Below are 5,188 nucleotides of genomic sequence, written 5' to 3' on the forward strand. Positions count from 1 at the left end.
ATTCATATCATATATATGAAAAATGTCTAATTTTAAATTTCTTACCATACAGTAATAGTAAGCGTCGTCAGGTGTGATAAATCACCTCGTGATTGAATTGTACCAGGAAAAGTAGTCCTCTGATACAGCTGGCCTATTTGTTAATTCTCCCTGTGCACAACAATCATGTTGTCCATGGCAGTAGGATATATATTCTGCATGGATTCGACGTCGGTCTTGGTCATGCTTACCTCTCAAATCGATCTGGTGTAATGCTGGAAGTGTATAGGACAACGAAGGTATCGTTTGTCACAGACCAAACTATCTCAACACACGATCTGGATGATGTCATTCTACTATATGCAAACATATAAGAGGGCTAGCGGTCAACCAGATGTGTTCACCATCACGACAATAATCAGGTAAGGATGACCAAATCTGTTGTGTGTATGGCGTTCAAATAATCTGACAAAAAAAAAAAAAAAAAAAGATAAGTATACATCTAAAATGTTTTAAATATTCATTTATATATACATTTGCTACCTGATTGTGCATCAACATGTCAAATATTTTTCTGTACACGAGCAACATATTTGCTGACTATTCAGAGGCAGCTAATACACCACTCCATCTAAAATTATAAAAAATACAATTAATTTATATTCTTACATAAAATGGTAACGAAATAAATATATAAATGAATCGGCATCTTGATCTTGCAAGAGTACATTTCATTTATTTTTTTTTTCCAACACTCAATAATCGGCAGGTGAAATGTGTGCTCAACTAGAGCAGTAATAAGGTGCCAATCAAGCTTATAAAACTTATTTATTTTATTTTATTTTTTTCCTTTCTCCAATTTTTGCTTCTTCCCTTTTTTTTTCATAAGAATTATGAGGTCGAGTTTCGTACCCAAGACTTTAAAGTACCAAATTCATAAGTGACTTAATACCAACATGTCAATCATCAAATTTGATTATTATAACAAAACATTAAATATAAATAGAAAATGAAAACGGATTTGAAAGAAACTACTTTTTTAGTCCTCAAATTTGCACCATTTTTATAAAAAAATCTTAAAAATTTGAAATAAGAAACAAGAATAGTTATTAAACAAGTTTATTTCTTAAAAAATGAGAAATGAGAATGTTATCAAACATGCAAATAGTTTTTTTTTCTTTTTATAGGACTTTAAGAGTATGAAGTCTATTAGTAATAAACTTGGAAAAATGGCATAGATGACTAAAAAAGAATGACACAAATTGAAATATTTGTGTATTTATGTACCGTAATATTTGTGTATTGATAATATCAATTATTACTGATAGAACTTAGATTGATATTAGTCATATTCATGTATTAGTGACATCGAACTTAGGTAGATATCAATGGTAGAAGTCTATTAGTGATAAAGGTCTATTATTGATAAACATGATAAAAGTTTCTCAATAAAAGAACTTATAGCTTTGAGTGTTAACATTTCAAAATTCATAGACACTAATGAAAGTCTCAGTGATAGCCACTAATATTTTCTTCATTGATAGCTTAATCTTTGATATTTTTTTCTTTACAGTTAATAGCCACTTATGGAAGTCTATCATTGATAGTCAACTTAGTAAATTTAATTAATAAAGTTGAATCTCGAACTAAAGTGTAAGTGGAATGCCTAGAAGTTATTACTAATAGCATGTTATCAATGATAGAAACTATCAACAATAGCATGTTACTTAATGGTAAAAAGGAATGATAGAAGTTATCTCTGATAGCATATTATCAATGATAGAAGCTATCACCGATAACTATTATATAAGTTATATCAGTGATATCGGTTATAGAATTTAGGTGATATTCATATATCGATGATATCAATGATATAAAAGTCAATTCTATTTAATGAAAGTCTATTATTGATAACCACTGCTAAAAGCTATCGGTGATGGCCACTGATAGAGGCTATTAATGGTACCCACAACTATCAGTTATATTCGTATATCACTGATATGATTTAGGTACATGTTAAATAAATGAATTATATTAATGATATTGATGATATGACTTAGGTAAATACCAGAGATAGTCAATTATAGACCTCTCACTGGTAGACTTCTATCACTTATAGCTTTAAATGTTAATTTTTGAAAGATGATAGTTTCCTTTCAAAAGTTGATAACTACTTATAAAAGTCTACATTTGATATCCACTAATAGCCTTAGGTGTTAATATTTCAAGTTTGATTCCAAATAATCAATGTGTATCAATGATAGTCATTGATAACTGACAACAAACTGAAAGGTGATTTTTCAAGTATTACTATTTAGAGATTGTATTACTATTTCTCAAGTCGAAAGCTATCATTGATAGCAGTTATCAACGAGAGTAACTAATAGTAGCTATCAGTTGCTACCAATGATAGATGGTATCAGTGATGACTTTCAATTTGAGAAAACTGAAAGAAGAAGCGCGAAATGGTGGGTTGCCTATGGGCTTTTTAGTCATTTACTTATATAGCTATCACTAATACCTGCTATCAGTGATATCTGGTACTAATTTTGTGTCATATCCCTAATATGTTTGTCCTTGTTCTACATCTTTAATTATTTTGGGTCTAATTGTTATTGTGCAACCAACCCTTTAATATATTATAAGCGTTATAATATATGGTTTTAATGCATGATGTGTATATGATTTCATGAGTTATTTAATATATTTTAATATGTTAAATATATGAAATTGGAAAAGCATGATGCATGACATTACTTAGGAAACTATAAAGAATTATATTATTAATGTCTTGTATGTGCTTGGTGGATTTTTATGAGTTGTTAAATATAAGTGTTATGTTAATAAAATTGAAAATCAATTTGCATTGAGCATGACACATCCATAGTTTAATATAATTGTTATATGAAAGTCATGAAATACGTATAATATGGTTTTTTTGTTAATTATACTTTGATTGTTAATCAAGTAAACCATAGAAAACATGATTATAGGGCTAATAATTAATTTTATAATAGTTATACAATTAATATTTAGTAACCATCAACCAATAATAAAGAGATGCATGCAAACTTAGGATCTTAGGGAATTGAAATTAATTTTAAAATGTTTAAAATTAATCTAGACCTTAGATCACATTAATTCTAATAAGATTTGAATTAATAGATTTAAAATATGACTAATAGGACAAACATAACTTTAAGTTATAAGGGAACTCTACTGGTAAAGTTCTATGTAGATTGGGGGTTCTTAAGATGACGGTTTACAGAACACCTTCTACCTGGGAACTAACCCGAAACTTGAGTTGAATTAACCTTAGTCCTGTTAGCATGCAATGTGACTAGGTTAATTAGATGGTTTAATTCACCTAGATCATTAAAGTAAAGATCTTATTACAAGAGCTATAATTGGCATAGACTTGGATAGATTCATTACCTGAAATTTAACGAAGTATAATAAAACCCTAAAATAGTATAACACTTTAGTGGGAGAAAAATGGTATATGGGATATATCAATTTTTAGCTCTCACGTCCTTAAAAGTTCACACCGTAAAATCCATGCTCGATGTTGTGTCGCCCTGGGTGAGACCTCCCTTCGAAAAGTATTTGTATGGGTCAATACCAAGGTGAATAGGGAAAGTATTCATAGTAAGTATGAGAAGGACGCGTGTCAACGTATCCTACAGTCTCCTTAATTAAGTTACACTGTAAAATTCCTATGGTTCGCCTGTGTGTCGTCCTAGAGCGACCATCCTTTCACAGGGCCTGATCATAGGATTTGGAACAACGCAAACTCCAGTTATGGAAGAGTTTCTTAGGTTAATCTTCAACAGTTGTCTTTCTTTTCGGTAGTCTATTGAAGCGTACCTCTGGGATTCGAAAATGGTAGGGTTACACTTACGAGATCAATTAAGCTAATTAATGAATCTTTGACCAAAAAACGGTAGCTAAGAACTATAGAAATAAGAGTTATTCTAGTATTAGTAATTAGCTGAGATTGTCTCAATTCAAGGGAAGGGTAATTGATCACCCTTTGGTAGTTGTTGCTGTAAACCTCTGAAGTATCATTGCAAAAACTAAATCAATAATTTAATTAGGGTTCTTTGATTTTGCTGAATTGATTGAATACATGTTTTTGTGAATGGGTTAAGGAAAATATAACTGATACGGTCAATTATTTGTTATTCGTTTCAACATGTTTTCCACAATCATTTCCTTGCTTAAGAACGAAAAACTAACTAGTGAAAACTATGTGACGTGGAAATCGAACTTGAATACAATTATAGTTATAGATGATTTATGGTTCGTCTTAATGAAGGAGTGTCCTTCAATCCCCACTCTGAATGCATCCTAAGCATTAAGAGATGTTAATGATCGCTGGACAAAGGCCAATGACAAGGCCCAAGTCTATATCTTGACAAGTCTGTCTGACGTTCTTACCAAGAAACACAAGGTAATGATCACTGTACATTAGATCATGGAGTCTCTCTAGGAGATGTTTGGACAACCTTCCTCTCAGATCCAACACGAGGCCCTCAAGTACGTTTATAATGTGTAAATGAAGGAAGGTCAATCAACAAGAGAATATGTTCTCGACCTGATGGCCTACTTCAATGACTTCGAGATGAACAATGCAGTCATTAATGAGCGAAGTCATGTGTTCTTTATTTTAGAATCTCTTCCGAAGAGTTTCTTCTGATTCTGCAGCAATGCAGTTATGAATAAAATAAAGTACACCATAACTACCCTCTTGAATGAGTTACAGACTTATCAGTCTCTTATGAAAAGTAAGGGACCAAGAAGGAGACACAAATGTTGCCCATTCCAAGAAATTCCACAAGGGTTCATCCTCTGGAACTGAGTATGTTCCCTCATAATCTGGTTCTAAGAAGATCCAGAAAAATAAAAGAGGAAAGGGGAAGGCTCCCGCTGTTGGGAAAGGCAAGGACAAGACTAAGGTGGCTAACAAGGGTTAGTGCTTTCACTGCAATATTGATGGTCACTAGAAACACAATTGTCCCAAGTACCTTGCCGAGAATAAGAAAGAAAAGGTAGGTAAAAATTATTTACTGGTTCTAGAAACTTGTTTAGTGGAAAATGACCATAATGCCTGGATACTCGATTCAGGAGCCACTAATCATGTTTTTCCTTCTTTACAGGGAATTAGTTCCTTCTAGCAGCTTGAAGAGGGTGAAATGATGCTTAAGGT

The sequence above is a fragment of the Benincasa hispida genome, chromosome 11 (genome assembly GCF_027475165.1).
Source record: "Benincasa hispida cultivar pf3 chromosome 11, pf3_genome.v1.1, whole genome shotgun sequence".
NCBI classification, from domain to species: domain Eukaryota; kingdom Viridiplantae; phylum Streptophyta; class Magnoliopsida; order Cucurbitales; family Cucurbitaceae; genus Benincasa; species Benincasa hispida.